This window comes from Polypterus senegalus, chromosome 6, assembly GCF_016835505.1.
Source record: "Polypterus senegalus isolate Bchr_013 chromosome 6, ASM1683550v1, whole genome shotgun sequence".
NCBI classification, from domain to species: domain Eukaryota; kingdom Metazoa; phylum Chordata; class Cladistia; order Polypteriformes; family Polypteridae; genus Polypterus; species Polypterus senegalus.
In genome coordinates this window covers 57,959,407-57,982,953 of record NC_053159.1, presented here as the reverse complement: position 1 = coordinate 57,982,953, position 23,547 = coordinate 57,959,407, and the positions used below count along the sequence as shown (strand labels likewise).

General features: G+C 41.8%; 1 protein-coding gene across 4 annotated transcripts in view; it reads left to right on the top strand.

Moving 5' to 3' along the window:
* si:ch73-70k4.1 overlaps window positions 1-23,547 on the top strand; it is a 156,307-nt gene that overhangs the window by 3,496 nt on the left and 129,264 nt on the right. Inside the window, exon 2 of one of the 4 annotated variants that reach the window (XM_039756047.1) lies at window positions 7,783-7,911. The exons of the other annotated variants lie outside the window; for them this stretch is intronic. The gene's annotated coding sequence lies outside the window, so the exon portion shown is untranslated. The remainder of the gene's footprint in view (window positions 1-7,782; window positions 7,912-23,547) is intronic. 4 annotated transcript variants of the gene reach the window in all.

Here is a 23,547-nt window from a genome sequence, read left to right as displayed (position 1 = left end):
GTGCAGCAAGAGAAGAATCTTGTTAGTAGTGCTTGGCGGTATACCGGTTCATACCGAACACTTTTTTTTATTTTTGTTATGATATGGATTTTTCTTATACCGCAACACCGGTTTAAATTGCCTAAACAATGTTCGGAACGTGGCGCAGCGGGGAACTGTTCAAGGGGGGACCTTTTTCACTGCTACACCGCTAATCACATACAATGGAGTACATGCTTTAGTGGAGGTGTTGTGCGGGAGCTCTTTTTCACTGTTACACTGCTAAATAGGCATACAACAGAGTACTTGCGGTATTATATGTATTGCGGGATGAAAGTGGACAGAGAACATTCCGAAACTGAAGCTGTAGCTAACAATAATGTTGAATATGATGACACAGAAGAACTTTTGCCGAAAAAAAGAAGTCACGTCCGTTGCCTGGAGATACTTTGGTTTTAACGCTAGAATTACCAGAGTCTACGAAAAAACCCGTAGATCCGTCCCACCTTAAATCGCTTCTTAAAACCGTTCTTACCTCTCCGCCAGTCTCCTTTGTCCTGTAAATGTGCCGATAAAAACAAACTGCAAGCAGCCAGCTATTCCATCCCTCCACCGACTTAGAACGTGCATGAACTTCTCCCAGCTCATGCCTCGATTATCTGGGAGTGAAGTGGAGTTTTAGAGTGGAAATAATAGATTGTTATTTAGAACATACGCATTTCATGTGTGTTCCGTTTCTACAGTAATCTGTGTAAACACAATGTTAAAACAGAAACGTTTTCATATTTTAGTAATAAATGTTACAAAATGTAGGCATAAACTATAAAATGTGTGAAGCCTGAAGGCCAAAAGTCAAATAAACACTTTCATAAAAGGTTCAAGAATTTAACTGCTTCCGTGGCGTAGTGATAAGATTTCGTCACTTAGAGTGCAGCAGACCAGTTCGATTCCCTGCTTGGGGAGAAAAATTATTTTTAACCTTCGCCGTTCTGCCTGCCTGAACTTCCTGTCTATCTATATAGTAATAACAGTAATTTTATTATTATATAGGAGCTTTCCTGTCTGCCTACCATATAGTGCCTTTCCTTCCTATCTATATATCTATCCCCTTAGCTGTTTTTTTATATATCTATTATACAGTGCCTTCCCTGTTTATTTATATATCTAGTGCCTTCTCTGCCTGTCTGTCTGTCTGATTGCATATAGTGCTCTGTACTATTCTGTCCTCTGCGTGCCCTGGAGTACAAAAGAAACACCACCATACAGCAACATGTGCGAACTGGCAAGATCTGGGAAAAAAACACGCGGCCACTGATTACAAACCGCAAGATGAATTAAAGAGACAATATATGTAAAAACATCATCGCACTACTGCAATATTATTTGAAAATGAGCAGCGTCAGATCAGGTTTGAATATGCGCCCGATCTGACGCTGTTTGTTTTCAAATAATATTGCAGGTACTGTGCGTTAAAACTGCTGCACTGAATGAGCTGACGCCTTCAGTAACAGCGTCGGCGTGTATTCAAACCCGATCTGACGCTGTTCGTTTTCAAATAATATTGCATGTACTGTACTATCTATACTAATAAAAGGCAAAGCCCTCACTGACTCACTCACTCACTCATCACTAATTCTCCATCTTCCCGTGTAGGTAGAAGGCTGAAATTTGGCAGGCTCATTCCTTACAGCTTACTTACAAAAAGCATGGGCAGGTTTCATTTCGAAATTCAACGCGTAATGGTCATAACTGGAACCTATTTTTATACATATACTGTAATGGACTTCAGCTCGATGCCCATGGGGGGCGGAGTTGCGTCTGACATCATCACGCCTCCCACGTAATCACGTGAAATGACTCTGAACGCAGTACGTGGAAAATAAGGAAGAGGCCCAAAGAGCGCTGAGCAGAAAACGCCATTTCACAATTGAGAAGGCAGCAAAAGATTATGAAGCGAGTGATGCTTACAAGCATATTCATACGTGCAACTACTGCGGAAACAAAGCCTGGTGTGAACCGTAAGTTTAAATTAACTTTATAGACACACTCCCGCTGCCGTTTGTCATGCCTATGACGAATGTGGTATTCGCGAGATACAAGTTTAATGAAAAGACACGAGGTATAAACGAGACTTTGGCTCACTTTGTAACGGAGTTAAAATTGCTGTAGCAAGAAACCTTTAAGTGCCGGGTCTTAGCTAACATTAAATAAACCCGTTGACATCGCGAGATCGCACGAGCACAGCTGAGAGGCTTCGATGCATGTACTCCATAACGTGTTAAAAAAAATAACGCATTTAATCACACTTTCAATTCCATAGCAAAGGGGAACTTTTGTCAATGCATGATTTCCTGGTACATCGATTACATTGATGCACACATCAGAGCTACAAAAATGTTAGAGTTGGAATAAAACGCGTTCCTACGACTGATCGGAGGAAAATTTCATTTCAAAACACTACCCGACGGAAGCCTTGATAAAAGTATGGTTTTGTGCACACTGAAAAGCAAGCACAATTAGATGCATTACAGAAAGCAGACTTTGTGGCTCTTACTGGGGATCATTGGACTTCTGTGACCGTTAGTAATTCTAATTACATCTAATTACAAAATTTTCAATGATCACACTGTTTTAGCCTAATGTACAAAATAATTTTGGCTAAGGTTACTCAGAGTTTAAAGGTGAAGCTGGTCAAATTACCTTTTATGTTTCTGCCTTATTTTTTAAGAAGAAAAACTGCACTTTATGTTGAAATTTTTGTTATTATTATTTAAAGACAATACCATTCTGAAAATGTACTTAAAGTACTTAAAATACCACTTTATTTTTAAGTCTGCCCAATTTTAGCCAGGGATGATATTTTTGTTTTTGTTTTGAATTGAAATGCAGTTTAAAAGCATTTTTTTTTCAGAAATTAAAAGAGCTTGAGTTTACAATATTCATGTCCATGTCTATTATTTGATTCTGTCGCCCACTAAAACCCTTTTAAATTAAAAAAAAACATTTGCAATTTGGGGCAAAAGTTCATGTGTGATTACATACGATTAATCAAGATTAATTATTACACAGCCTCTAATTAATTAGATTAATTTTTTTAATCGAGTCCCACCCCTAATATATATGTAGATTTGTATATATATGTGTATATACAGTATATATGTAGATATGTATATATATATATGTGTGTGTGTGTGTATATATGTGTATATATACTGCTCACAAAAATTAAAGGAACACTTTAAAGAAACACATTAGATACATCAGATCTCAATATGAAGTTGGATATCTATACAAATAACGACAGGGCAATGTCTTAAGAACAAAAGGATGCCAAGTCTTTTAATGGAAATAAAAGTTTTCTGCCTACAGAGGGCTCAATTGTGTAGACACCCTAAAATCAGAGTGAAATGAAGATGTGGCAGGCTAGTCCATTTTTTCAAAAACTTAATTTCTGCTACTCAAAATGCTTTTCAGTATCTTGTGTGGCCCCACGAGCTTGTATGCATGCTTGACAACGTCGGGGCATGCTCCTAATGAGACGACAGATGGTGTCTTGTGGCATTTCCTCCCAGATCTGTATGAGGGCATCCCTGAGCTGTTGTACAGTCTGAGGAGCAACCTGGCGCCTAATGGACCGAAACATAATGTCCCACAGATGTTCTATTGGGTTTAAGTCAGGGGATCGTGAAGGTCATTCAATTGTTTCAATTCCTTCATCCTCCAGGTACTGCCTGCATACTCTTGCCACATGAGGCCGAGCATTGTCATGCATTAGGAGGAAACCAGGACCTACTGCACCAGCGTAGGGTCTGACAATGGGTTCAAGGATTTCATCTCGATACCTTATGGCAGTCGGAGCACCATTTCCTACGCAGTAGATGTCTGTGCGTTCCTCCATGGATATGCCTCCCCAGACCATCACTGACCCACCACCAAACTGGTCATGCCGAATGATGTTACAGACAGCATAACATTCTCCATGGCTTCTGCAGACCCTTCAATGTCTGTCACATGTGCTCAGGGTGAACCTGCTCTCATCTGTGAAAAACACAGGGTGCCATTGGTGGACCTGACAATTCTGGTATTCTATGGTAAATGCCGATCGAGCTCCACTGCGCTGGGTTGTGAGCACAGGGCCCACTAGAGGACGTTGGGCTCTCAGACCACCCTCAAGAAGTCTGTTTCTGATTGTTTGGTCAGAGACATTCACACCAGTGGCCTGCTGGAGGTCATTTTGTAGAGCTCGGGAAATGCTCATCCTGTTTGTCCTTGTCCAAAGGAGCAGATACCAGTCCTGCTGATGGGTTAAGGACCTTCTATGGTCCTGTCCAGCTCTCCTGGACTAACTGCCTGTCTCCTGGAATCTCCTCCATGCCCTTGAGACTGTGCTGGGAGACACTGCAAACCTTCTGGCAATGACACACATTGATGTGCCATCCTGGAGAAATTGGATTTCCTGTGCAACCTCTGTAGGGTCCAGGTTTCGCCTCATGCTACCAGTAGTTACACTGACCATAGCGAAATGCAAAACTAGTGAAAAAAAACAGTCAGAAAAGATGAGGGAGAAATGTCAGTGGCCTCCACCTGTTAAACCATTCCTGTTTTGGGGGTCATCTCATTGTTGCCCCTCTAGTGCACCTGTTGTTAATTTCATTAACAGCAAAGCAGCTGAAACTGATTAACAACCCCCTGTGCTACTTAACTGACCAGATTAATATCCCAGAAGTTTCATTGACTTGATGCTATACTCTGATTAAAAAGTGTTCCTTTAATTTTTTTGAGCAGTATATATATATATATATATACATACATATATGTATATATATGTATATCTATATATATGTATCTATACTAATAAAAGGCAAAGCCCTCACTCACTCACTCACTGACTGACTCATCACTAATTCTCCAACTTCCCGTGTAGGTAGAAGACTGAAATTTGGCAGGCTCATTCCTAACAGCTTACTTACAAAAGTTGGGCAGGTTTCATTTCGAAATTCTACGAGTAATGGTCATAACTGGAAGCTATTTTTCTACATATACTGTAATGGAGTTGAGCTCGAAAGCCGTGAGGGGCGGAGTTTTGTGTGACATCATCACGCCTCCTATGTAATCACGTGAACTGACTGTCAACGCAGTACGTAGAAAACCAGGAAGAGCTCCAAAAAGCGCTGAAGAAAACATGTAGTATATAATTCAGAAGGCAGCGAAACAATAAGAAGCGAGCGAGTGACATATACAACCATATTCATGAGTGCTGCTACTTCAAAAACAAAGCACGGTGTAAACCTAAACTTTAAATTAAGTTCATAGACAGGCTGCCGCTGGCGTTTGTCATGCCCACGCGTAATGCGGGATACAAGTTTAATGAGAGGACGCAGGATATAAACGAGAGTTTTGATCACTTTGTAACTAAGTTAAAATTGCAGGTGAGGGGCTGTGCTTATGCAAATTCCGAGAGACTGTGTTTGTGGGGGATTGACAGTTAATGCGGGTGGGGGAGTCACGTCATCATCTCCCCTCCCATTCATCTCATTTCGCTCTGAGCTGCGCTCCGCAGCTAACGCAGTGTTATGACTTTGTGACGCTGCCACCAAATACAGAAAAATCCATAAGTTAATACACACGCTGTCTCTAGAGTTTCTCCACACTGAATCCTCCAGGCACTACTTACAAAAGATTACATTGACAATCATGTTATTTTTAAAATAGTTCCTTTTCTTGGCACAAGCACAGCTGAGAAGCTTCGATGCATGTGTTCCATAACGCGTTAAAAATCACGCATTTATTCACAAGCAAAGGGGAACTTTTGTCAATGCATGATTTCCTGGTACACCGATTACATTGATCAGCACTTCCCGATTCATTTTAGCCTCGCACCCCCTTGGTTTGAGAAGAAGTATGAAAAAATATGAGGTTAACACAGAAAAACAGATCAATTGAAGCTTTATGAATAATCGATTCGCCATCAATAATTGTTCCGGTAAAGCCATACTAAGTGTAATCCTCCTTCCATTTTATAATTTTTCCGCCACTAGCCATGATTAAATGAACGGTAAAAAAGTAAGAGCGAAGCGAGGGTGATTTATTCAGGCAGGAAGGCGACAGCTCAATAGCTCGAATTTGGATATAAGTAGCTTCTATTTAGTCGCCAGAAATATCTTTGTTAGGAATGGAAGTTGAATTTAGTGTTTAAATTTCATTGGTAAAGAAAAAGTTATGCAATAATGACTACATTTAACTATATAAAGTCAAAACTTTAATATATAAAGTCAGTGTCGGTATATATAAAGTCAATACTTGTTTCTGAATATATAAAGTCAAAACTTGAATATGTAAAGTCAGCGCTGGAATATATAAAGTCAAAACTTGAATATATAGCCTAAAGTCATTCCCAAATATATAAAGTCAAAACCTGAGTATATAAAGACGGCGTTGGAATATTTCGGAATATATAAAGTAAGCGCTGGAATATTTAAAGTCAAAACTTAAATATATAAAGTCAGCATCGGAATATATAAAGAAAGCGCTGCAATATATAAAGTCAAAACTTCAATATATAAAGTCAGCGTCGGAATATACAAAGTCAGCGCTGGAATATCCATCCATTTCCCAACACGTTGAATCCGACCACAGGGTCACGGGGGTCTGCTGGAGACAATCCCAGCCAACACTTGGGCGAAAGGCAGGAACCAATCCTGGGCAGGGCACATGCATCATTTTCAAAACATTAACCAAACAGTGTTTTTTTAATTTATTTTTCTGAATACGTTTTTGTTAACTTAGTTCAGTTCAGAGTCGTTTCAATCAATAGATTTTGACTTTCACTTTATGTATTCAGGAGTGAGTTTATATACTCCGATGCTGACTTTATATAATCAGGAATGACTTTATGTATACCGACGCTGACTTTATATATTAAAGTTTTGACTTTATATATTCCGACAGTGACTTTATATATTCAAGTTTTGACTTTATATATTCGGGAATGACTTTATATATTCAAGTTTTGACTTTATATATTCTGACCCCGACTTTATATTTTCACAAAATCAATTTATTTGCCTGTTTGGCACCCCATAGTATATGTGTGTGTCTATATATGTACACATGTCAATCATGTTACGTTATTATTAAAATGTTTCCTTTTGTTTTTACTTCTCCGCTGCCAAGAGCGGGTATTTTGCTATATATACATATTGCTATATATATATATATATATATATATATATATATATATATATATATATATATATATATTGCTGTATACGCCCAGGAGGACCAGAGGAGGGCTTGTACCTCCTCCAGACCGCGAGGGGGCGTCCGTCTTGGTTACGCTGATGGCCTCAGGTAGGGGGCATGGAATCCCAGCCCTGTAGGAGCCCGTAGCCACCGCCAGGCGGCGCCCCACTTCCAGACCATCATCTGCTACATCCGGCCAAGGCAGGAGCCCGGCCGGGATGCCCAGGAGGACCGGAGGAGGGCCTGTACCTCCACCAGACCACGAGGAGGTGTCCGCCCTGGTTACGTTGGTGGCCTCGGGTAGGGGGCATAAAAGCATGAAGGGAAGACAAGATGGCCGCGGGCCGGATGTCCCACCCGCTGACAGGCACGGGATTGGCCGGTGTGTCTTGCGTGCCCGCCGATGATTGGATGGAGGCGGGACCAAGGAATGCCAGTCTCGTGCCTACGAGAGACTCGATTGGGCCAGAGGGGCTGGCCCACAGGAGACAGGCGGGGAGTGGGGCTGATGGACGGGTAAGCCCACCACCGTCTGTCTCTATGTGTTCGCCTTTGACACAGGTGCTGAGTGCTCTCACCGCTCGGTTGGAGCAGCTGACGGGGAAGGCGGTCGCGTTGGGAGAGACGCCGTGGGAGACGGAAGATCGGCGTGGCGCTGGAACCGGAAGCCGGCAGAGCACCGCAGGGGTGGTAAGTATTGCTGTCCCCGTAAAGCATGTGGGGGGATTTGCCGAAAACGGCCATGACTTTCCGAAGGAGGACCGGCATCAAGTAGGAAATTCCCCAATAGCGGATGCGACGCCGTTGACAGTCTGCGAGGTGTGGAGATCGAGCATGCAGGGGCTGGTAGGATCGGGGCTGATGAGTGCCCTGGGTCCTAGCACCCTGCGCTCCAAGCCCGCAGCTATCTCCTGTCGCTCTACCTGAACGCAGACGGGGCTGGATTTGAGCTTTTGCCATGCTCAGACCCAGACCGTCAGACCGTCCAAGAGGAGAAGGAGGAACCGAAGGGTGAATGCCGGTTCCTCCGTTAGGAGGGGACGCTGCGCTGGGTGCGCGCGTCCTGAGGAAGGCCGTCCTCGGCGGTGGCAGAGGGAAACCCCTGGGCGGCTAGGCGAGCCGCCTGCGAGAGCGGACCTGCTGACACCAGAAGGACGGGCAGGGAACCTGCGGCGAAGGACCCAAACAGGCAAGTCGTGGGCTGTTGATAGGGGGGCGGAGCGCTGCCAGTACAGAGACCGACAGGATGCTCGGGGCAAGTATCCAGGCAGTGCTTCTGGCCCTCCCTTTGCTTATTTTACAAGTTCGAAGCCCCGACGAGCCCTGGACCCGACGTCGTCTGGGACCTGCCCTCCTGGAACAGGCTACTCCGTGGGAGGGCTCCGCGCCGGGAGGCTGATGGCACCCCAGCTGGCGGAGACGGTGGAGACAGGAGCGGCACAGACCAGAGGGGCACGTTGGCGCCGGAGGGGGTGCCGAAGACAGATGTCCCAGGGTGCCGTGTTGGACCCTGAGGGCAGAGTAGGACCCTCTCTGGGGACGTGCTGCCCTTTCGGGAAGTGTAGCTCAGACCCACATGTCTTCACTAGTGGTGGGGCACTGTGGCACCTGGCTGGGACGCCCAGGAGGACCAGAGGAGGGCTTGTACCTCCTCCAGACTGCGAGGGAGCGTCCATCTTGGTTACGCTGGTGGCCTCGTGTAGGGGGCATGGAAGCCCAGCCCTGTAGGGGCCCGTGGCCACTGGCAGGCGGTGCCCCACTTCCAGACCATCATCTGCCACATCCGGCCGAGACAGGAGCCCGTCCGGGACGCCCAGGAGGACCGGAGGAGGGCCTGTACCTCCACCAGACCACGAGGGGGTGTCCGCCCTGGTTATGTTGGTGGCCTCGGGTAGGGGGCATGGAAGCCCAGCCCTGTAGGGGCCTGTGGCCGCCGCCAGGCGGCGCCCCGCTGCCTGAACAGCCCTGGAGCCCAGCACTTCCACCACACCAGGAAGTGCTGGGGGGAAGACGACAGGGGACACCCGGACGGCTTCTGGGTGCGCAGCCGGCACTTCCGCCACACAAGGGCGTGTCTGCGGAGGAGTGCCGGGAAGCAGCTGGAGCCCATAAAAGGGGCCGCCTCCCAGCAGTCGGCGCGAGAGTCAGGAGGAAGGAAGACAAAGCTGGCGAGAGGACAGGAGGCTGCCAGAAAAGGACTCTGTGGCCTGGACTTTGGGGGATCGGTGCTAGAGGCACTAGGGTGTGACTGCACGGTAGACTTTAAATATTAGTGTAAATAAACGGCGTGTTGGGTGAAAATGTCCGTCTCTCTGTGTCCGGGCCAGCGTTCACAATATATATATATATATATATATATGTATATATATATATATACAGTGGAACCTCGGTTCACGAGCGTCCCGGTTCACGCATACAACTCGGTTCACGACCAAAAAGATCGCCAAACTTTTGCCTCGGTTCACAACCACACACTCGGTATACTGAACAAGCCAGGTTCCCTTGCCTGCCTGCAAGCTGAGCTGAAAGAGAGAGAGAGAGAGAGAGAGAAAGAGCGGCGAGCACGTGCCTGCTGGGAAGGGGAGGAGGAGATTGCTGCACGTGTTTGCTGAACAAGCCAGTTTCCCTTGCGTCCTCAGTTGAGAGTGAGAGAGAGAGAGAGAGAGAGAGCGAGCAAGCGCGCGAGCACGCCTGCTGGGAAGGGGGAGGAGGAGATTGCTGCACGTGTTTGCCTGCCTATCTGTAGGCTGTAGTGCAAGCTCCCCCTCCCCCCACAGGCAGCCTGAGAGAGAAAGAGAGCGGCCATGCTTTTTCATTTAAGCAAAGCCGCTCCTTGTTCATTGTTTTCAATAAGACGTGCACTCTCTTTGTGCTCTACAGTATTCCGTGTGCTTTTGCAGTTAACTATGGCTTCTAAGCAAGTGGAGAGTGGTCAGAAGAAAGTTTTGAAGAAAATTGAAATCGAAGTAAAGAAAGAAATTACAAAAGGTGGAAAAACTGTTTACCAGTTTACTCATTTACCAATCTGAGAACCCTCGTGCTTTCAAGCAGCACAATGTAAACAAAGCCATACTGCCAGTAATGTAGGGCGCAAACACGAAGGATTGGGTCACAAGGTGTTTGTTTTTGGAATGGCTGCATGAGGCTTTCTCTCCTACCAGCTAAAAGCACCAGAAACCCAAGAAATCACAAGAGAGAAAACACCTGAAGGAAAACACTTCATGCCAGAACTCGACTCATGCAAGGTTAGTTTTCTTGGTGGTTTTTGTATTATGGATTTTTCAAAAGTTAATTTTTCAGTTCATAACGCGATTTGTTGCAATATTACTTTTATCTTTTTTCAAATGTTCCTTTTTTCTGCTGTGCTTAAAACTCATTTTAAAACAGTGTTTACAGCGAACAGGCTTTAAGTTTAATAGCATGATCTCCTGCAATCTTTCTTTTTTGGTTGCTTGCGAGTTGGTGTTTGCATGCACTGCACTTCGGATTTGTTTTAATGTTTGTTTTTTTCTGATGTGCTTAAAACTCATTTTAAAAAAAATGCTGCGCGAGCGCGTGCTACAGAGAGATTAGAGAGCGTGAGCGAGCAAGCGCAGAGAGAGAGGGGGCAGCTGACAGGGAAGGGATGGGGGGGTTTAGGAGGATAGGGTGTGTGTGTGTGTGTGTGTGTGTGTGTGTGTGCGCGCGCGCTACAGAGAGAGAGCGTCAGCCAGCCTGCTCCTGTAACTGTAATTGTTTTGTCACTGTTGTGAGTGATGAGTGTTGTTGTCATATATATATATATATATATATATATATATATATATATATATATATATTTACACACACACACATAAACATATATATATATACATATCTATACATATACACATATATACATACATATATCTACATATATACACATACATATACATACACACATACATACATACACACACATATATACACACAAATACATATATATATATATACATACACACACACATATATAAACATATATATACATATACATACATATCTACATATATACACACACAGCTATTTCGGATCAGTGCAGTATGCTGCTTGTTAAAATGGATAACTCCCACTCTTACGTGCAAGTCTGCGTGGATATTATGAACTATCGTATTTGTTCAAGTTCTATTTAAATTTTAAATAGAAGGAATTTTTATTTAGTCGACAGAAATATCTTTGGTAGGAATGGTAAAAACAGACAGGAATATTATTCCTGAATAAATCAACTCAAACCTTAAATAATATTTTGCTCTCTATAAAAATATATCCTGTCTAAATTATACAAGTTAGAAATAAAGTAAACATTAAAAGAACAAACGTTCAAATTTCTTTACTCTTATGTAATTTTATATAAAAATAAACTTAGATTTTAAATATCCCAAAAGATTTTGCTCTCCATAAAAATATATCCTGTCAAAATTATACAAATTCAAATATGCATGCATAACAAAACCTGGAAATATAAATAAAATGTGTTCCTTTCAGCAATAACAAATCAAATCATTCAGTTGTCTTTGCTCATATGTCATTTTAGAGCTGGACGCCTGGCATCTTTTTTTGGCAACAAGTTCGTTTATGTTTGGTGTGAGGTTCTGTGTTGTGGAGATTCTCAGGATGGATTGCAGGTGCTCATCAGTGAGGCGACTCCTGTGTGCTGTTTTGTTAGTCTTTATCACTGAGAAGAGCTTCTCACACAGATATGTGCTACCAAACATGCACAAGGTTCGAGCATGTAGACGGACTTTTTGTTCTTCAAAGTCACCAAAGCGCCGTGCAAACTCAGTGCGCTCAGTTTATCAGCAAAGTGCGTGTTTGGGAACACCGTAGTGACGACTTGGTTTAACATTACTTGGCAACAGGGAAAGTGGGGCAAATTGCACTGGTGCATTTGTGTCTCCCATAAAAGCAGCTTCACTTGTAATCACTTTGTGATTGTGCACGGGTAAAACGTCCGCTGAAGTGTCAGATTCTTATTTAATTATTCTGCTTTCTGTATCTTCTGCATTGCATTCAGGTTACCCTGATGTTTTGTCTCATAGTGCCGTCTTAGATTAAATTCTGTAATTACAGCCACATTAGCTCCACAAATGAGACACACGGGTTCAGTAAACATATACTCAGCCTCCCATCGGTTTTAAAGGCTCTATTTTCAGAATCAACTTTTCTCTCAGCATCGTGTGAGCTAGCTTCGCAATAACTTGCAGCATCATAAGCTAGACTTGATTAACGCGGTAAGTGTTAGCAAGGCAGCTGAAGCGCTGCATTATGGGATCTGTAGTTTATTGTGTTACCAGCGCTTCATATACCTGGGCCATTAATAACAATAATACAGTATATAAAATGATCTCGGGGCGGATATAATTACACGCCGGCGGATGTGGCCCGTGGCCCTTGAGTTTGACAAATATGGACTAAATAGAACTTGAAAAGATATATTTTTCAAATGTGATCGCGCAATTCAGATAGAGTTGACGCTACAGCCTGCATCCTCCTCGCTCTTACTTTTTACCGTTCATCTAATGAATACACTGAGTATGGCTTTACCAAAACAATCATTGATGGCGAATAAAGTATCCATTATTCGAGTATGTAGATCGGGATATATATATACATATATATATACCAGCGTATCAGCGAGAAGTAGTGTGTTAAAAAGCTAGAAAAGAAAAGGGAACATTTTAAAAATAGCGTAACATGACTGTCAATATACAGTATTTGTTTTGTGAGTGTTACTGAGTGTTGCTGTCATCAAGGATTTGATTATCATTATTTCTTTCAATCAGGTTCGTATTTGTAGGATGTGTTGTGTTCAAGTTACATTCCGTGTTTGTCAATCGTTGTAAAGATGACAGGTTTCATTCATCGATTCGTTTCTTACTGCATCAATAAACAGCTCGTCTTCTTCTTTATCTGAGACCTGACACACTGCATGCACGGGTTTTTTACACTGTCTTCCTTTAGCGGGACATTGACTTTTTCCACCGTGTGCTTTGTTTCCGCAGTAGCTGGATTTATGAATATGCTTATCAGGCGCTTCATATTTTTGCTGCCTTTTCAATTGTGTAATTCGGTTTTGTTCAGCGCTCTTTGGAACTGTTGCTTTTATCTGTGCACTCGTCAGTTCACGTGAGCCGCTTCGGTGTACATGCATCGAAGGTTCCCAGCTGTGCTGGTGCCATCTCGTGCTATGTCCATGGCTGTATTTAATGTTACCTTAGTCCTGGCACTTAAAACTTTCTCTCGCAGTTTAGCTGAGTTTGTGTCAAACACCACCCTGACCATCTCATCTTCCTCTCCATAAGCACAGTCCTTCACCCGTGAATATTTAGTGGAGTTTGCTATTGGATTGCCGCTGACGGACGGCCTTATATGGGCAGGCACTAAATTACAAACGCCAGCGCAGCCTGTCTATGAACTTAATTTAAAGTGTAGGTTTACATCGTGCTTTGTTTCCAGTAGCAGAACTCATGAATATGGTTGTATATGTCACTTTCGCTTCGCTTCTTATTGTTTAGCTGCCTTCTCAATTATATAATGCATGTTTTCTTCAGCGCTTTTGGAGGTCTTCCTGGTTTTCTATGTACTGCGTGATTACGTGGGAGGCGTGATGATGTCACACGAAACTCCGCCCCACGGCGTTCAAGCTCATCTCCATTACAGTAAATGGAGAAAACAGCTTCCAGTTATGACCATTACGCGTAGAATTTCGATATAAAACCTGCCCAACTTTTGTAAGGAAGCTGTAAGGAATGAACCTGCCAAATTTCAGCCTTCCACCCACACGGGAAGTTGGAGAATTAGTGATGAGTCAGTGAGTGAGTGAGTGAGGGCTTTGCCTTTTATTAGTATAGATATATATATATATATATATATATATATATATATATATATATATATATATATATATAGTGAACGATAGGGGCCGCTCTCGCTCCCTTGAACCCCTGTCCACGACTCCAGACACCAGGTAAAAGTCCTCAGATTGACTTTATTTTTATGCCACAGTGCAGAAAGCACACTCTCCACCACAATACTCATATAAATCACCAATAAATCACAATAATACAATCCTCCAGCTCCCAGACGTGTTGCCACCCTTCCACCCAGCTCAGCTCGCCGTCTGGGAGCTCCCACAGTCCTTTTATAATCCCTGACCCAGAAGTGTTCTCATTCCCCAGTCCATGTGATCCTCAATCACTTCCTGGTCAGGTAAAAGTTCTTTTCTTCAACCCGGAAGTCCGTCGCTCTTCCTATGACGAACCTCCGGGTCACAGGGCACGAAGAAGCCCTCGCTCCTCCCTGCAGCTCCCTCCTGTGGCCCCCACGGCATCCAGCAGGGATTTGCATAAAAACTCCATTGTCCATGATGCCCTGCTGGTCTTCTGGGACCTCCATGCTGCAAGGAGGGCTCCACCTGGCGGCTTGGGGTATTGGCCTGGGATAAATGGCCGGCCATCCTTCACAGTATTCCCCCCCCAGCGACGAATTATTATTTGGAGCGGCATGCCCCGAGAGGGAAGTCTTCCTCCAAGAGGACGTCCTGTTTGAGCCTTGATTGACATGAATATCTTGGTCCCTGGAGAACCTATAGATTATATATATATATATATATATATACAGATATAGATATATAGATATGACAACAACACTCATATCAAAGACAAAACAATTACATTAACAATCATGTTATGTTAGTTTTAAAATTTTTCCTTTTCTTTTTCATAACTTCTTTAACACACTACTTCTCCGCTGCGAAGCGCGGGTATTCTGCTAGTGTATATATGTATATGTATATATATATATGTATGTATATATATGTGTATGTTTATATGTGTGTGTGTATATACTATATATATATATATATATATATATATATATATATATATATGCCAGCAATACTCATGACAATGACAACACAATTACATTGTCAATCATGTTACGTTATTATTAAAATGTTTCTTTTTCTTTTTCATTGCTTCTTTAACACACTACTTCTCTGCTGCAAAGCACGGGTATTTTGCTAGTTTTAGAATAAAAACATACATTTGATTTCAGTCAGTCTGTAAGAGCCAGTGTAAATGCATGATAATTGTAAAAGTTAGGTTTTTTTTTTTTAATTCAGTTCCATTCTCTCAGTCGCGTTCACGATTCCCCCCATCTGACACTGCTGTTTTCACATAAAGACGCGCCATAGCTCAAACGTGATTTATTTGGAGACGTGCTATAGCTTGAATGTTATTTATTTGGAGACGCGCTATAGCTCGAATGTTATTTATATAGGTAAGAAAGTACAGTGTCAGGTGCTCATTCAAGGTAATAGGAACCATAGCACAGAGAGGTGTGTACACTGCAACAAGTACACATGTCGTAAATATAGGAAGGGTGTGTAGGAACTGTTAATATTTGAATGGGATGATTTTATATAGCACGGATCGGAAATCAGCAGTTCTTACCATTGCACCACGCAAGCTGTCGTATCAACCGCCTACTGTAACTTGCTTTATTTTTTTCTTCACTTATAGTCTAGAATAAAAGTGCACTTGTTTTGTTATACTTGTACACCATCATATGTTCCTGTCTTTGAGTGACACGGGCATGCTCAAAAAATAGACATGTAATGCCATGAAAAGTGCATGCAGGCACTTTAGTTCGCAAGCATTGGTACGAGAATGCAGTCACAAGTACGCTGTAGAGCTATAGCGCATCTTTATGTGAAAACAGCAGAGTCAGATGGGAGGGGGGGTAGGATCCTGAACACGACTGAGAGAATGAAAAGTAAATAAAAAAAAAAAAAACTAACCTTTACAAGTATCATAAATTACACCGACTGTGACACACTGAAATCAAATGTATGTTTTTATTCTAAAATAGTAAGAACAAGAGCAGTTTACTTCACAAAACTGAATCGTGCGGGATCGAACTCATGACCTTTTGATTACCAGTCAGCAGCTGATACCATTACGCTACCAATTCAATTGTAGTTGTTGTCTGTTATAGTTGTATCTTTCTTGAAAGTGTTTCTTTGATATTTGGACTTTAAGCTTCATACATCATATAGTTTATTCCTACATTTTGTCATTTACTACTACTACAATATGAAAAAGGTGTTTACACGGATTACTGTAGAAACGGAACACACGTGAAATGAGTAAATTCCAAATAATGATCTATTATTTCCAATCTAAAACTCCACTTCACTCCCAGATAATCAATCAAGGCATGAGCTGGGAGAAGTTTGTGCACGTTCTAAGTGATTGGGGGATGGAATAGCCGGCTACTTGCAGTTTTCTTTATCAGCACATTTAGATTACAAAAGACGCTGGCGGAGAGGTGAGAACGGTTTTAAGAAGCGATTTAAGGTGGGACGGATCTACGAGTTTTTTCGTAGGCTCTGGTAATTCTAGCGTTAAAAGGTCGGATGGTGGACCATTATGTTCAAATGTGTGAATACTGTTTCTATACTACTGGATAATGCTGCAAGCCAAGTTGTACTTGTTTTATTTTTTTTCAATACAGCGTAATGTACCTGGGTACTGTGTAATAGTGTGACAACATGTTGACTTTAATCTCAACGCTTATGACGAGAATAAAGTCGACATGTTGACCTTATTCTCGACATTTCTACTTTATTCTTGCCGTTTATGTCAAGAATAAAGTCGAACATCGTAAACTAAACCATTGTAAAATGATTATTTAATTTACTAGATTTTCTCAAATCCTATCATAAGTTATATAGCACATTAAATGCTTTGTGTTAAGTGTTCCCCAAGCCATGTAAAATCGGTATGTGCTTCTTAAACTGACTTCCTCTTGTACTGAGGAGGCGCCGGCAGCAATCGCTGCACAGAATACATTCACTTCATGATCTTCCTGCTCCCTGAACATTTAGAATGCTAAGATAAATACTTGATATAATTTTCATAATGAAATGCATTACAGCATCTATTAATCATGTTGGGGCACGGCAGCGTGGAGGTTGCTCTGCTGCCTCGCAGCAAGGGGGTCTTGGGTGTACCCTGCCTTGAATTTGCATGTTTTTCTGGTGGGCTTACTTGGCGTGCTTCAGTTTCCTTTCAAAGTCATGTAGGATGTGGGGTTTTGTTATGCTATATTGACCCTGCTAATATATGTTTTGCTCATATTCACCCTGTGATGAACTGGCAACACGTTCAGGATTTGTTCTTGCCTCGCACACGATGCTTGCTGGGATGGGTGCAACCCTGAATGGATGGCATAATTAAACATGTATAATGAAGATTTTTTTAAAGTTCTGAACACTTCGTGGGCTTCGTTTATAACTAGTTTTAATTTCACAAAGACATTTATCGTGTGTGATTGGTTAGATGGAGGAAGAAAAAGAAAGGATAGGAGCTGATAGGAGCACACATGCAATAAAGAAAGCCCACTCAGAAGAACATCTATTGAATTCTGTGTTCGTGTCTCTGACCACCAGATCACAAACCCAACATTTACACAATATTTAAGTTAACCCATTCATACATCCAGTTTTTTGGAGCCTCGTCATATCTGCCATAAAGTTCTCTGCACTGAACATAAACCTGGGGACGCCTTACTGCGAGGGAGCAGCACTACCGCCATACTACTGTGCATGTTTAATACATGCTTTAATGCATTTTATCATGAAAATGATATCAAGTATATATCTTAGCATTCTAAATTTTCAGAGAGCAGGAATATCATGAAGTGAATGGATTCTGTGCGGTGATCGCTGCCTGCGCCTCCTCTTAGTGTGGAGGAAGTCAGTTTAAGAAGCGTAGTGATTAACAACTGGGTCGGGGAACACTTAACACAAAGCATTTAATGTGCTATATTAACTTATGACGGGGTTTGAGAAAATCTAGTAAATTAAACAGTGATTTTAGGATGAAGTTTAGTTTACGACATTCTGCTTTAATTATAAAATAAATTTGAGAATAAAGTGGAAATATCGACTTTAATCTCTACATCAACGGCGAGAATAAAGTGGAAATGTTGACTTTAATCTCGACATAAGCGTCAAAATTAAAGTGGAAATGTCAAGAATAAAGTCAACATGTCGTCTTTGTTCTCGACGTAGTTTGTTTTTTGTCTTCCTTGTGTCCATATTTTTTTTTCTTCACCGTTTCCCTAATACGATTCCATAAGGCTATACCACAAATAGCATTATAAATGCAAGTTATAGTTTTATTATTTATGTATATAGCTTAGCTTGAAGCAAGGTCCATATTAATGCAATTTGCCCAAATGATGGTTCAGTTGGTAAAGATGTCATCACCAAGTTCCACTTGTTTTATTTTATTTTTATTTGGTGAATACTGTGTAATTCACCTGGGCTTGAAGTAATAGTGCAACTATCAGTAATAATACTATTATTTTATTGTTATTATTTATTACTTTCAATATTATGCAGTTTAATGATGGTAAAGCTGTTTAAAAAGTCACTTTAATGTGTCAGTGGACAGAGATTGTTAACATTTACAGAAAGTGTTGTTGGTTTACAAAAACTATTTACTATTTATTCCTTTTCTAAGACATGTTCAGTGTAATATAACTTTTGACAAGCACCTCTGGATATTTTACTAAGTCTAAATGCCTCTTTGAATGGTTGAAAATATGTTGTCAAAATTATAGTTTAAGTTCTTTGCGAATTTTTTTCAATAAATAGGTTCTATATTTTGACTGCTTCTGTCATGCCATGTGATTCCTTCTCTTCATTAGTGCCACCCCCTTGGTAACTATCACTTTATGGGGCAATGCAAACCTGTATTAATATTTGTGTGCACATTAAAATGTTTTTTTGTACAATGTACAATGCTCATGACAGTGGAATGGGTTATTCTTAGCTAGTCTACTGCAGTAATTGCAGTGGAAAATGTGGTTAACATCCACTCATGCATGGGAAAAAAATACCGTTGAATACCATGAAACCGGGATAATTTAGAAAAATACCATGATATAGTTGGTCATACCGCACAGCTCTACTTGTTAGTTTATTCATTAGAATACACTCCCACGCACCAGGCATTATGACAGTCCTTAATAGCAAAAACCTGTTTCTGAACTAATTCCATAATGGAGTAACAGAAGCGCGCGTGTGTGTGGTTATTTTTCTCTTTTTTTTATTTTAATTATTATTTTCTTTCTTCTTTTTTTTTATTTTATTAATTTTATTGTAAAATTATTATTTTCTCATGTATTATTTGTGGCTTCCAAAGTAATTTGCCATTTGTAGTCATGCATGCATGCAGTACCAAATTTCTCAGTACTAGCGATTCTGTAAAAAGCAGGTAGCATTACATTTTCAGACCTTTGGTACCAAATTAATACTGAAGTATCGGGTTTTTAATATAGCACCTATGCTTTAAAATTGTACAATGGTAGTTTTTGAATGGCCTGAATGAAACCGCATACAATGACCAAGTTTTGGTTGTGTCACTATCTTGAACCTGTGATCTTATTTAATGCCTGCAACACATAGTATTAAAAAATGTAAGCCTTTACTGGAAGTAGGGCTGGGTGATATGGCCTATAAATAATTTTGCAAGCTATTTAGGCTATTGCATTGTATTATACATTATATAGCTCAGTATTTTGAAATCTTCTCTCTTTTGGAATGCTCTATTTAACCCTTTAATGTATATAATCACGCCAATATAATGATTCTACTAGTCCCTATTGACTGCAAAATATATCCCTGGAGTAAATCATTCTTGTTTATATTCATTTGTAGTTTCTATTGGAACAATTTTAAACTTGTATGCAAAACAGGAGGATATCACAACAAAGTTAAATGTAACAAAACAGTATTTATTCAAACCTAGTAACTGCACACAGCAAGAAATATTTCCAGCCAACATAAAGTACTCTTTTTTTGCATAATGTTTGTGAGAACAGGTTATTTCATTGTGACAAACCACATTAACAGTTATATCACATTACATAAAACGGAACATAGCATGCATCTTTTCTACAATTATTTTGCGCTATTTTTTTTCTTAACTAATTCATCCTCCTCCATCATCTGAACTCAACATAAAACTAATTTTCGTAATTCACTTCTTTCGCTCTCTCCAGACTCTTTCACACCCAAGATGCAAACATACATGTCTCACCTATAGGCATCACATGCATTCACACAGTAGACTGAGTTTTTTCAATTCTTTGTCTGTGTGAGGGAGAGAAGCATAATGTCAAAGTGAGTCTCATGCCAGCCTCTTAACCATTTGCACCCTGCCCTCTCCAGCATTTTGTATTTTAACCCTAGCCCTGCCAAATATTTTGAGTTATAAAACTAAATTGTCATTATATATTGGTAATATAATGATAAGTCACAATGTTATAACAACAGATTGATATTATAGGACAAGCTGTACGACTTTCAGTCTAGCAGTCCTCATCATTTTCTAACGTGTATTATAAGGACCTAATGCCAAAACTGAAGTTTTGAGTGATATGCTTCAAGATGGTTTTTAGTGCCAGAAACAAGGCACAAGAACACTTCACATGATTTTACTGCCTCCAAATCAGTCTCCCTGCATCACCCCTTCCCTGTGGGGCTGTTGCTTCTGACGGCAAGTATCAGAACTCCCTAAGCTGTGATGCAACCTGTTCCTGGAACAGTGTCAGGTGAAGAGTCTGACAGGGGTATTACACCTGTCACACTATAACACAGATGTCCAAAAGTGAACTCAGGGAGGAAACAACCTTCCCATGGAACAGAAGGGCAGAAACTCTCTTTGACTGCTTGTATTTCTACACATGCTAAGCATCTGTCATTCTGAGTTGCTCCCATGCTAAAATACAACTGCAATCCTTTCTGTTTTTGTTTTTGAAACCTATGGGAGGAAAAAAAAAACATGCGCAGGCTGTTATTCAGAGCAGCAGGGAGATGACGACAGATAGTCAGTCCGTTATACTGGCCTTTTGGGTATGTACCGTGTGACAGATAGGGGGCGCTCTCGCTCCCTTGAACCCCTGTCCACGACTCCAGAGACCAGGTAAAAAGTCCACAAGTTGACTTTATTTAAATGCCACAGTGCACAAAGCACCCTCTCCTCCACTATACTCATAAACAATCACTAACCAATACAATAAATCAATCCTCCAACTCCCAGACGCGTTGCCACCCTTCCACCCAGCTCAGCTCGCCGTCTGGGAGCTCCCACAGTCCTTTTAAATACCCTGACCCAGAAGCGTTCCAATTCCCAGTCCATGTGACTCTCAATCACTTTGGGGTCAGGTACAAGTCCTTTCTTTCTCCCCGGAAGCACATCGCTCTTCCTCTGACTCACTTCCGGGTTATAGGGCACGAAGAAGTCTTCGGTCCTCCCTGCAGCTCCCTCTTGCGGCCCCTGTGGTATCCAGCAGGGTCTTGTATAAAAACTACATGTCCCATGACTCCCTGCTGGTCTTCGGGGCACCTCCATACTGCAGGAGGGCTCCATCTGGCGGCCTGGGGGTATTGGCCGGGATGACAAGCCAGCCACATCTCACAATCGATATGCGGCTGCCCCAAAACACAGCCTGCTGGGTTCAAAGAGTTAAATTTTTTTTTGTGACAAATTTTGCTTGATGCGTGATATAGTCATTTAATGCATTAGTCCTTTTCATAAGTAGAAAAAGCCGTTATCTTTTTAGTATATTTGGCGTATTCTCCAGCCCTAACTGAAAGCATATATTTAATTGGACATCAATATTCATGGCATACATTTCAAAAAGTACAATACAATACAATACAATACAGTTTATTTTTGTATAGCCCAAAATCACACAGGAAGTGCCGCAATGGGCTTTAATAGGACCTGCCTTTTGACAGCCCCCCAGCCTTGACTCTCTGAGAAGACAAGGAAAAACTCCCAATAAAAACCTTGTAGGGAAAAATGGAAGAAACCTCGGGAAAGGCAGTTCAAAGAGAAAAAGTGCTACTCATGACATCAGTAATAGTTGTGGAATTTTTATTATTTATGTAATTTCGTGGAAATGGCAGCCCACCACCAAATATGCTATTTGTGGGAAACAGTGTTAGTTGTGTATAATGCACTATTGTGACGATGCAGGTCGGCTCTGCTCTCTCTCTGCTGCTTGTGGGAGCCACATAATCTCACAACCATCAGTAATGTAACTGGGACAAGCCAGGCAATTGAGGACGCATGGTGAAAATGGGCAAAAGTACTTTTATTATAAGGAAAAAAAATCTAAATAGTGTCCCCTGGTGCAATACCTAAATGTCTTCAATAAATAAATACAAAAAAGTTAAATCCAAGAGTTAAAATCCACTGTGGGCGGCACGGTGGCGCAGTGGTAGTGCTGCTGCCTCGCAGTTAGGAGACCCGGGTTTGCTTCCCGGGTCCTCCCTGCGTGGAGTTTGCATGTTCTCCCCATGTCTGCGTGGGTTTCCTCTGGGCGCTCCGGTTTCCTCCCACAGTCCAAAGACATGCAGGTTAGGTGGATTGGCGATTCTAAATTGGCCCTAGTGTGTGCTTGGTGTGTTTGTGTGTGCCCTGTGTTGGCTGGGATTGGCTCCAGCAGACCCCTGTGACCCTGTGTTCAGATTCAGCGGGTTGGAAAATGGATGGATGGATGGAAAATCCACTGTAAAAACGAGGAATGTAAAATGACTGAGACATTAACGGTGGCCATTTTCTTCACCCAACCACCGTCTTAGCTTCCTTCGTGTCTCTGTCCGAGGTCAGTCCTCCTCCTGTCATTCTTCATGCACACACAGTCGTACCTCTAATCCCTGGGGATGGCTCCACTATACTCGCACCCACTTTACACAAATAAACAGTTGGGCGAACCAGCCCCTGGAATGCCACACTACTGCAGCACTGTCTTTCTCCCACTAGTTGACTGGCCTGTTTCATCTCTCCACCCGATGCTTCTCCTTCCACAACCTGTTGCTATTCCCTCTCACCCCATCTATTTTCTTCCTTCCTCCTCTTTTTTTTCCTCTTTGCTGTGCTGGCTTCTTTTAAATTGTCAGTCCTAATGGGGCCCAGGTGTGCCTGCGCCGCTTCCTCCAAGGAAATAATGAGGTACCTGCGTGATGTATGCACTCGCACTCACCTTCTTAATTTGCCCAGTTCTTGGTGCGAAGTGGTTTCGCGCAACCACATGTGCCTAATTAGAACCAGCACTTTCTCGGGTGCACTTTATTTTTTTTTTTAAAATCAACATGTCGCCACAGACCTCTCCTCACAACTGTTGAAACAGGTATGAAGTTAGTTTTCCTGTGCAGTCATGAGGAGCATTTAGTATATTTGTTCAGCTTGATGGATGGGTGATTGGGAGAACAAATAAATAAATGGGTTG